Source organism: Palaemon carinicauda, chromosome 11 (genome assembly GCF_036898095.1).
Source record: "Palaemon carinicauda isolate YSFRI2023 chromosome 11, ASM3689809v2, whole genome shotgun sequence".
Taxonomy (NCBI): Eukaryota; Metazoa; Arthropoda; class Malacostraca; order Decapoda; family Palaemonidae; genus Palaemon; species Palaemon carinicauda.
The window spans coordinates 114,132,312-114,144,811 of NC_090735.1; the positions used below are offsets into that span (position 1 = coordinate 114,132,312).

The following is a 12,500-nucleotide window of genomic DNA, read 5'->3' on the forward strand; positions in this document are numbered from 1 at the left end:
ATTTACAGGCCTTCAGACGTAAATGAGACGCTAAAATGGTTAAATGTCTTTAGCACCCTATTTCGTTCTTCTTTTGGATGTATTTTTTTTTTTTTTTTTCAAATTATCTGGAACAAATCTATAAGACAATAAATTATATAAAACAAAAGTAAATTTATCGACACTGAGCAAGTTTACCAGGATATAACAGTTTGATATGTATAGGTGATCTATTTTTTTAATTTTATAATCAATATGAACTCAAAAACATCCTAATAAGCATAATCCATAGTGGGGTTAACAGATTGGCCTTACATTTTCCACCTAAAATCATAATTGCATCGTACCATAAGCTTGATTGCTGATAGTACTGGTTTTGCTATAAGGAACAGTGCGATTGATCCCGTCAGGGCCTTTTTGGTGTTTTTGTTGAGTTACATAGAGATTAAGCGGGCACGGGCCCTTTCCTGCAGAACGGGAATTTGACCAAGAGGCGAATCTAGATTGCCAATATATCACACTCTTAACCTTAGCCCTCGTTCCCAAGTATTTTGTTTTTTAATCCGTAAATTCACATCTTTACTACGAAAGTACCCAAAAGATAAGACCCGTTATCAGTATCATATTTTATCGAAATGTACATCGATATTGTTCTAAACACGTTTTCATCTTCACCACATTCAAGGGACATTATATTTGTGGACATGAGCTATCAAGGCTTGTGTATCTGGGTATTTTGTAATCTTCTCTTGATATTGAGCCTTGGATGCAGTAACAACCAAACTTGGCTGAAAAATCTTCTGTTCTTTTTATGTTGGCTTCCCCAAAATTGGGGGAAGGGCCAAGGTATATATATATATATATATATATGTATGTATGTATATGTATATATATATATATGTATATGTATATATATATATATATATATATGTGTGTGTGTGTGTGTGTATATATATATACATACATACAGAGAGAGAGAGAGAGAGAGAGAGAGAGAGAGAGAGAGAGGCTGTTGTATTTTCTATTCAAATTCGCTGCATTGCGTTGCAAAAGTTGAAAGTCCCTTTTTTCATAACTATATTAAGAATAGGCTTTCGTCAGCACAGACCTTTGTTCAGTTAAACAGCTCGTATTATTAGCCAATGATTTTCCCGTTTGATAATACCAATATCTAAATTTTACTTTTATTAGTTTGTCTTTGAAAAAGAATAGATCCATCGTAAAGAAAAAGTTTGTAAAATAAAAGTTTAATATTAAAGGGTAATAGAAGCAACAAAGCGAATGGTTTCCTTTGAAGATAAGGACACTGTGAAGAAGAAGAAGAAGAGGGAGGAGGGATAGCCACCAGACCCAACAACGCGATTGTATTCTTTGGCTCAACAACCGAAGATTAGAAAGGGGCTTAGAAGGGGTGGAAAGTTTGTGCGCAGTTACTGCCTAACCACTTAGAAAGGGAGAAGAGACATTCTGAGGCCAAGTAACAGAGAGTAAATGATTATTTATACCTAATATATTGTTGATATTGCTTGGAGTAACTTCAGTCAGTGTTGTTACTCAACGGTTCATGTGCAAGTATTTCTCTCGGTCTTCGTTCGACATTGCAGAGAAGTGCGTAATGTCCTCTTTTCATGGCCAAACCAAGATACCGAGATACAACGACATGACGAAAAACTAGAATTGTTTGCAAGGAAATTTTGTTTCGCCCTCTCTTCTGATAACCTACTGTGCGTCTCTCTCTCTCTCTCTCTCTCTCTCTCTCTCTCTCTCTCTTGCTTTCGAGAAAGACTTTTCTAACATGTCAGAAAAAGTTAAATTACAAGTATTTGCAAAGTCAAATTTAATTGTCGAAAAAAGATTTTGAGTCGAAAAGAAAAAAAAAACATTAAAAGTTATATTGTGGCAAATATTTATTCATAACTTTTACAGTAGTGAATGAACTATGTATTTATAAAAAAATAATTATAAACAGTAAATTAATATTTTTTAAGTAGATGTTTTAATTCATGAATAGACTCTATTACAGAACTAGATTTATCATTAGTACCTATATTGAATTTTGTTTTATTTGCAGGTGAGCGCGGCAACCCGATCAGCAGCTAGAAGACGAAAGAGAAGGGTAAGAAATCACAATTATTGTTTTTGTATTAAGGCATTTTGCAAGTGGAACTATTATTATTATTATTATTATTATTATTATAATTATTATTGTTATTATTATTATCATCATTATTATTATTATTATTATATATATATATATATATATATATATCAACACAACATCGTGTTCAAATAGAAATGAATTTCTACCTCATATGTGTGTGTGTGTGCGTAGGTATATGTCGTAATTTTGAGTGCAGGAAAGTTACCAAAACTGACAACAGTGGAGTACATGTTCAGGACTCTAATCTTATATAACCAGTTTCTTCCTTTCTTTCCTTTTTCCTTCAGCGAAGCGTTCCAGCAATACTAAGAGCTTTCAAAGACCCAGACCTGGGAATTGCTATGATATTAGTGCAACAGCTTTAGTGATTAACTTTTGGAATTAGGCAATAACATTTCTATTATTGATCGCCGATGTTTTCCAACTCGTTGTTTATTTGTCAATAATTCTTTTATATATTACATTACATCATTTAATCCTCTTTTTTTGTACCTTTGTTTGTTTGTTACAAATTACACCGGGCTCTAATTAAACAGATCTAAGATTTTCGGTAGAACAAATTGAAAATAGTAAGGGATAGTATCATCGTATTCATTTTTCAGATTGATATTTATAGTATGTAATACTTTGCCTTTCCAGTACCCATTGTGTGTGCGTGCAGTGTTAGAAAAATACGTAATTACAATCGAAAATTGTCCATAAAAAATGTACTGTTCTCAAAAGTATTTCAGTAAAATACAGGCGACCGTAATTTTGCCTATACTTTATTGTTTTTTACGGGTTGGTGACCTTAATGTCACTCCTTTACGTCAATATATCCGTTTTTAAAACGGTAAAAATCTTGGAATAAATGTTTTCTTAAAGCAAATTCTTAAGTGTATAGTTTATGCAAGGAAATATGAAATGGAACTAGAGGGTGTTTTGGAATTAGAAAAAATGTGAATTTATAAAGATTGGGAGTCTTATATAATCATGTAGAACTTCTAAAGTTTAAACTTGCAGCAAATGTTTTTTATGTTAAACAGGATTATATATATCTATCTTTAGAGTTTATATATGAATTTTTTTTTAATGTAGTTACTGTACTTAAAATATTGTATTTTAGTCGTTCATTTCTCATATAGTTTATTTATTTCCTTATTTCCTTTCCTCGCTGGGCTATTTTTCCCTCTTGGAGCCCTTGGCTTATAGGATCCTGCTTTTCCAACTAGGGCTGTAGCTTAGCTAATAATAATAATAGTAATAATAATAATAATAATAATAATAATAATAATAATAATAATAATAAAAATAGTAATTATTATTATTATTATTATTATTATTATTATTATTATTATTATTATTATTATTATTATTATTATATGTATTCTGTGAAACGGGAATCAGCAACTTTTATGGTTTTAATTGAACATTATTTTATTTTTATATATAATATATGATATCGGCGTCAATGACCTTAGATGTCAGGATGCCAGAAAACTTGAAATCAATCAATCAATCAATTAATGATTAAGTGAGGTCGTTAATCTGTATATTATAAAAAGGGAATTTACCCGACACCCGATAGGTCTTGCTTGGTAAGGCTCTATTGGCGTGTGCGGTTTGTTGCGTCGTAATAAATATCGTCACGATACAAAGGCCACTTTGATATCTGCCCAACACAATGGAGGATGATAATGAATCCACAAACATGAGACTCGCGTACTGTTAATCTCGTTATCTTAATGTGAGTTGATACTAAAAGAAGCGCGTTTGTACATGAACCTGTGTGTTCTGTTATTGTACAACTTCGAATCTTATTTACGGATTTTTATTCCGGGATTTTGTTTTCTTTTTTTGCGGCTTGGTTATATTAAGCAAACCTTATTTTTTTGTATTGGAATTCCCTACACACACACACACACACACACACATATATATATATATATATATATATAATGTATGTGGGATTACAGCTTTTGCATTGGAAAAAAAAGGTTAGATGCGCTTTCATCTTTAGGTTATTTCGCTTTTTGTGAGATTATATTTTAAGAGCTTGCACGTGCAGTCTGATATGTTATGACTCTTGGGCTTTACTTTTTTTCTATAAGAAATCAAGGTTTTACATAAGCGTTTTGTTCTTCACATTCAATAATGTTTTTATAGAAGATCTTTAAGGTTGACTGTATCCTAAATTATGGTTTTAGTTGTAAGATTAAGATTTTCTGCCATGGTGAAAGACTCCAGCTAGATATATCTTTCAAGTTTCGTTCTCCTTTGAAAGGTGCAATTCGCTAATAAGGGCATATATATGACTAAGTGACTCATCATTTGGCTCACGATTGAGAGGCCCGTGAGTCAACCCCAGTCCCCGGCATACCAAGCACGAGTCCGCCAAGCACACACACACACACACAGATTGTCCGGAGCCTTTCTTCTGGTGGGGTGGGGTGGATCTTAGACCAGCAGTCATAACACCAAAAAATATGGATACATTACTTGCTATTATTTAAAAAAAAAAGGAATAGCAACTTCACACCGAAAATGTTCCCTGCTGTATATAGTCTAATAGCTCTTTATGATATTCCATCAATATTTGCCTATTCCTGTTACTCAGCAAATGGTTGAGATGAGGTAACGAGTCCCACGGCCAATTTCCCCCCCTTGGCTGCTACTCGGGACCGTTGATTTTCTATAGATATTCATCTTAATTTTTTTAATAGAAACTTGTGGTCTGTTAAACTTCTTATTCCTGATTTGGATATTAATCTCTGGCACCGTCGTTCAGTTAATTTTTTTTGCACGTTACATAAGAATTTTTTTCTAATTCTGATTATCCATTGCACTCGGATCTTCCCAGATTGTACCATCCTGTACGTAGTACTAGATTTGCAGTTAATTCTAGCAGCCATGCCTTCTCTATCATGAGGCACTACGCAGTATTCCAGAAGATTTATTTCAGCTGTGACCCGATTCTGGAACGATTTTTCTAATCAGGCAGTTGAATCAGTGGAACTTCAGAAGTTCAGATTTTTTGTATATGGTTTTCTGGTGAAAAGTTGACCTGATTATCTTTTTATATTCTATATATTAGCCTACTTGTATATTTTGACGTGGTTAATGATTTTGAAATCTTTCATATTTTTTTTTGTATTCATTACTTATAAAGTATATATTTTATTTTATTTTATTTTATTTCCTCACTAGGCTACTTTCCCTAAGCTTCTAGCATTCTGTTTTTTCCAACCAGAGTTGTAGCTATAGCTAGTAATAATGATAATAGTAATAATGATAAGGTTATCAAAGTCGCCCAGATTTTTAGGAAAGGAGCTTTTTTAGTTGTTTAATTTTTGTAAGGATAGAATGAAATTCACGTATCTTTTTCTATTGGTCTCAAAATTTCTGCAAAATAATTTTCTAAATTTTAGTTATATTACATTATCCCAGTTATGATTTTAAGAGGCTGTTGATCTAATGTGTCTATTTGATGATAATTTTATCAGAAGGAAGAATGTGCTCAAAAGTCTTCCTAACATTACTATCATCTTATTTGTCCATTTGAATTATCACTTTGTGTTTTGTCGACGTATTCTATTCCTTCCTTTCAATTGTTATTTGTCTGTTTTCATTTGGTGGTCGCCATGCAAGAGGTAGAAGAGGTAGTTGTTGTTTTCTGATGTAAAATGACCTTTTTTCTTATTCGGCCTTCTTCGCCGTGTTTCATTCCCTTTGGTCTTATAGCCTGTCCCCTATTAGGGCATTTGCCTTCCCTGCATTCATGTTCAGATTTACAAAATATATATAAATACATTACAGTGTTTATAGACGTGCGGGCACACCCCCAAACGCGCATATATATATATATATATATATGTTTGTGTATATATATATATATATATGTATATGTGTGTATATATAATATGTATGTGTATATATATTTATATATATATATATATATATGTGTGTGTGTGTGTGTGTGTGTGTGTGTATGAAACCTTTCTAATAAAGAAGTGAGAAGTGAGACTTTTTATTTTTTTTATGTAATTGTATATTCCTTTTATGTGAACCCTTTAACACTACAACTTTCAAGTTCGTATCGGATCTCTTGTTTACTTCTTATTTGGAAGGTTAGAATTACAGTTGTTGCTGAGAAGATTATATTTTTTCAAGTAGTCATATACAGAAGGAATACTTTGCTATAGAACGGTTCATTTGGTGGTAATACTATTATTCAGTATTTACTTTCAAATGCATCTAATACTTCTTCTTAATAAAGCTAGCAATTTATATTATAAAGAGGCCATAATGTCCAATCAACTGGATATATCCTTGTTTTAGTAACACGATGCGTAATTCGGGGGCTGATTGACACCCTATTGAGGCTCTGCTGGTCCCCTGATTTGCCTCGCTTATCTTCCTCTGCTTGTTGATAAAATATCAGGGGTTTTTCTGAAGGAGGCGGGGGGAGGGGGTTATATTCAAAATGGCGGATTACATATTAGTGCAGTCATTAGCGGATATGTAAACGTGTGTAAGTAAAGAAACGATTTATGCTTAGGTTTTCTAAACAAGTGAGAGTCTAATTCTCGTCATTGAAGAGAAAACTGGACTTAATGATGAAAGTAAAACGAAGTAAAGAAAATCAAATATAAGATAAAATGTTTATTGCCTGTAAATTGTTCGGGATAAAAATCAAAAGCGATTGTAATCAAGAGAAATTACTATACTGTAGAAATTCTTTACAAATCTTTATCATGGGTGTAAACAACGACTATAGTAGCCTACATAAATTTGACTTGAAATTGATAGAAGGTAATCATAAAAATGTATTAAGGCCTACGGTTTTCTACGGAAAGGACTGGGGGAGGGTTTGCTGAAAGGTTACTGAACTGACCAAGTGAAAGAATATATATTCAAGAATTAAAAAAGGAAATTTTAAGGTGATTGAGCTTTTAGTTGGTTTTTTGAATAACAAGTTGTAAATCTTGGGCATATTGCATTTTTTCAAACATGAGCTATCATTTAATAATAAAGAAAAAGAATGAATACCTTTATTTATACATTGAATGTACATAAAAAGTATACACGCTTTATTATAGCTTCCTTTAATCTACATTGTCTCTTCATTTCAACCGTTTGAGATAAAACGGTAAATATGTTTAATATTATTGTATTTATGGAAACAGCGGCGGATGTCCGTCATAGAAAAATATTGTACTTGGTTTTCTTTACAGTAGTTTTTATGATATAGTGTAACAAAATCCCAGTTACGTATTGGTAAATAATTGATATAAAGAAAAATAGAGCATTCAATGCACATATAATTTAGAATTGTATTAACCAATTATCAATTTCAGTTTTATTTTTATTCTATTCGTATGGGTGAAAAGATGTTGTCTACCACTATTTTCCTATGATTTTTTTTATTTATGGAATTTGGGTATGCTTATGGCCTAGGAGGCCATTCAATATCCCTCTTCTCCTTGAAGACAAATGCAGTGCTATAATAATGCCTACTAGGTGTCTAGAAAAACTCATATACGGTCATATACAATTCGTATCATATATGTGTGTATGTATGTATATATATATATATATATATATAAATATATATATATATATATATATATAGATAGATAGATATATATATGTGTGTGTATATATATATATATATATATATTCATATATATAAATTTATGTATATAGATAGATAGATAGATGGATAGATATAATTTAATTGGAGTTTACATTAATAAACAATTTGGTCTTGTTCTCTTCTCTCGTAGTGTTAGAAGTATACCAATTACATCGCTTGAAGTATTTTATTTATCTTACTTCTATTGCTTAATTTACTTTTTTAAATTTATTTATTCATTATTATTATTATTATTATAATTATTATTATTATTTATTATTTTTATTTACTATTTTTATTATTATTATTAATATTATTATTATATAAATACCTTAAGAATCCCACATCTGGGTTTGTATAGGGCCGAAGAGGGCACGTCTCGAGGATCTGTTTTTAAACTGAGAATTGGGAATAAAAGTTGAAGAAGTTGGACAGTTAATTAAGATAAAAGCAATGGAATCCTGTGGAAAACAAAACACAGAAAATTGTGCAGCTTTAGTAGGATAAAAGACACAGCAAAGAAATTTCTTGAGTATACGTTCTATGGTGTGTGTGAAGCAAAGCTGTCCATATGCGTAGCTCTCTTACAAGGATTCCCAATGCTTGACCATCTTCATGTAATACAGTTGTTATTCTTGTTGTTTGTTCAAATGTGCATCTTTAAATTCAGAATATACATACTTTAACGTTGTTACTGATCTTAATATTTTTTTTCAATTTTTTATTTATTTATATATAGTTTATTGTTATTCCTCTGTTTCTTTTCCTATTGGAGCCCTTGTGTTTGTAGCATTCCACTTTTCTATCCAGATTTGTAGCTTGGTTAATAATAATAATAATAATAATAATAATAATAATAATAATAATAATAATAATAAGGTAACCAAACACGAGGAGAGTAATATTCTTAGATTTACCGCTTGTAATATTTATAAATATGGTTGATAGTCGTTATTAAACTACCGCTACCGCCAGCAATGACAGAAGTATTATAATGGGTCGAAATTGCAAGTACCGATCCAAGTGATGTTGTGTACCGTCACTCAGGGCAGACGGAAGTACTGTCATATCTACATTAATGGAATAGGGAGACAGTGGTGAGAGAAGCTGCATGGCACTTTTGCTGGTCTAAAAATTGCAATTTATTGCCCAAAGGAAGTGTAAACTCTCGAGTTTTTATTAAATAGGGATCATTAACATGTGTCCTTTAGTCTCTTAGAAGTTTCGTTGTTTCCCTCTGCGTCGCTTACTGAATGCAAGGAAATCTGTTGAATAGTTTTCCAGTGTATCGCCTAAGATATTCATGGAAACCTCTGAATTCCAGTATTTCTAACTGTCATTAATTTAGAAAGATTTTCAACATTCTATGATTATTTAGGACTGTAGTTTTAAGGATGATGATGTGATTTTTTTTTTTTTTTTTTTTTTTTTTTTGAGCAACGTTTCAGTAGACTTCAGCGGAACGTTAAAAGAAGTGGATAATTTTGTAGTTAACTCCAATTTGTAACCTTATTCCTAATTTCCCATAAATGTCAGATTATAAATGTTCCATGGTAATAAAGAAGATGAAGGCCGTTTTACTTTTGAACGATTTTGTTTTTATAGGAAAATATCCAACCACACCGAATAGTATTTCTTTATCACATTCGATTACATCAATTTATACTGATTTTTATGCTCCAAAGTAAAAGGTTTAATTCCCTTTTATGAAGGCATTAAAAGTGATTAAGCGCCATTCTGTGACACAAGAAAAAATATCTTGAAGATTAGAGGGTTTTTGTCAAGAGACCAGTATCGAGTTATGAATATGAGTCATTAATGAACAGCTGTTAATTCGGAAGTAAATATTTTTTTTTTTTTTTCATAAAACTCACTGGTAAAAGCTGACGAGTCTTTAGATGAAGCAAGCTCTTTGAGAAGTTATTTAAAAAAAAAAAAAAAAAAAGATTGAATAAGGGACAAATTAACTTCACAATCAAAGATCATCATGGTAAAACGATATATTTAGTTTTTGATGCCTGTAGTTAAAAGTAGTGGGACAGAATTTCATGAAGCAGGTATGCATAAGTTTACATTTATTATATGCGAGACGTATAACGGTAGAAAAAAAGTATGGTGTAAAACAGAGTTTACGTGGAGTGTTCTGAGACCTTTGGCCCGTGCTGGCAGAAGCCTTGCCTAATCTAGGTCTTTCTAGAACAATAACACCAGCCTCAGTTTGCATTACGTCACGTTGTTCTCTGCATTTTATTTTACTGTTTTTTTTATAAATGTGAGGCTTCTTCAAGTTCAGTATTATTAGCCATGTTAACATCTATATTCATTATATAGAAAGGTCGTGAAATTACTAAGCAAGATTCATCATAACAGGATACAGAGAGAGAGAGAGAGAGAGAGAGAGAGAGAGAGAGAGAGAGAGATTTATATTTCTCTAAAGGAAAAAAAAATGAGTTGATAGCACCTACTGAGTGTAGTTTCATGTTGGTTTAGATAACGAAGTGTTACGCAAAGCAGTTCTGTTGACCCGCGAAATATCAATACTTATGACAGATATCAGTCAGTGGTCTTAACATGTATCAGCTGTTATCTGTCAGTATCAAAACCCTCGATTTATCAATATCACATGATGTCGACACATGATACAGCCATCTCACGTTCCCTTGTAGTCAAGTCATTGCGCCAATCATCTGCCAAACCTTACGACGAAACTTTAGGGGTTTGACTCTTGTTCACCCCCTGATACTTAACCCCCACCCCCACACTCCCTTCCCTGCTTCCCCTGATATTCCTGATACCCCATACTTACCCCCCTACCCTACCCATATGTATTATTATGTTGTTGGTCCGGTGCCATACCCCAGCCCCCTCCCGACCCACAAAAGAAACAAATTAGCTAGGTCGAGTGCCTTCATGTTTCGCAGTGATTTGTTTATGGTATGTCCTGAATTGGACTTTGATATGTTCTTTTTTTTTTAGATTGTTTAAGGGAAAGACCTGATTGTTTATGAGTGTTTTTTTGTCCTCGTTTTAGAACTGCGTATTTTCTTTTTTCAAAGTACTGTACTTGTAAAATTTCTGCTTATGTAGAACAAAAGCGCTTAGTTTGTTAGATTTATATTTTTAATTTACGTTAGATCTCTCTCTCTCTCTCTCTCTCTCTCTCTCTCTCTCTCTATGTTTTCATATCTTCCGATTTAGCTATGCCAAATAGGAAATTTACTAGGCCGTTATATTGATATAGTTTTATATCTTTCAAGCCTCTCCCATCGCATTGGGGTTTGTTTTCAATATTCAATCCCTTTGTAGAATGCTTTATATCGCTATGACTAACATGATCGATACTTGGGCAAACGTCGACAATAATTCGATCAGATATACCAAGCGTCCAAATATGGCGACACGTAATATTGGATGTTGAGACAACTCTGCGATAATCATGGTGATGTATGCATTTGCTTTAAATCAATTTGCCATATAAAATCTTTACGCCATAATTTTATTTCTTTATTGTCGTCAATGCACAATGTAAACCAAATATGAATAGGTGATTATTTATATCACAATTTTTTTTATTATTGACAAAAATATTTGGGTTGATTGTTGTGGTTGTATTTGTTATTTTCATAAGCGTAGGTTCTAAATGATGAGAATATACCTCACTTGTGGTTTTTTTTTTCTTCTTTTTTTTTTTTTTTTTTTTGCGTGTTCAATTATAATTTGGTTCTTAGAACATTGCAAAATCTCCGCCAGTGGAGAAGATGAGTTATAGTTTCTTGACAGTCTAAATTAAAGATTCTTTTAATTGAGCGCAATTCTAATATACACATTTTATCCAGTGTAAATATAAGTGTATTATATATTAATATATATATAATATATATATATATAATATATATATATATATATATATATATGCATATATATATAAAATTCCTGCTCAGTAATCGCTGATTAACAGGCTCCATTATAATACAGCTATTTTTTTTTGCTTCATATTGACTTCATAAAACTGGTGCTTTAAAATGATTCGATGAATTATTCACATTGAGTGAGCCCCCGATGAGCGATGGGTCTTGACAAGACTTAATAACATTCCTATAGATAGATACCATAATTATTTCTCTTTTTTGAGATGAAGTTTCAATATCCGATATTATTAATCTATTCGGCTGCTTCAAGAATTCGCCAGATAATGATCGCATTTACTGTCAATGTGCTCCGGGTCACGTACAAAGTTTTGGAACCAGCGTTTCTTTGCTGATTTTTGGGAGGGAGATTATTATTGTTTTTGTTATCATTATCATTAGGAATACACGGCCTGTTACTATAACCTCTCACTCCGATAATACACCTTATCTTAATCTTAGACTTTGTATTTTTTTCCTCAAGTTGTCACTTGTATTTACTTTTGATTTCTCTGTTACTCTATAATATACTGAAAATCTTAAATATCACATTGTTCTTATAGGAAATTTTTATGGTTTTTTATGACTTAAATCCCATTATTTTATTATTTGGAAACTACTTTGGGTAACACATACAGCAATTATGGAATGATAATCAGATGGTACTTTTCACTGGAGAAGGAACTTTACAGATATTTGCAAACGAATTTGGTAATAATAAAGATGGCAAAGGTGTTAGATTACATAGTTTGACCATTTGAAAACGCTAATAATTATTGGTATTATAAGTCCCTCTTAGTTGGCATAAAACGATGTAGTTTTATATTAATTTTCAATGTGA

At 31.9% G+C, this 12,500-nt stretch overlaps 1 long non-coding RNA gene across 1 annotated transcript in view; it reads left to right on the forward strand.

Annotated features, from left to right (window-relative positions):
• Positions 1–12,500, forward strand: part of LOC137649753 (uncharacterized) — a 164,066-nt gene that overhangs the window by 90,055 nt on the left and 61,511 nt on the right. The window contains exon 2 of the long non-coding RNA XR_011045849.1: positions 2,051–2,095. This is a non-coding gene — a long non-coding RNA (uncharacterized lncRNA). The remainder of the gene's footprint in view (positions 1–2,050; positions 2,096–12,500) is intronic.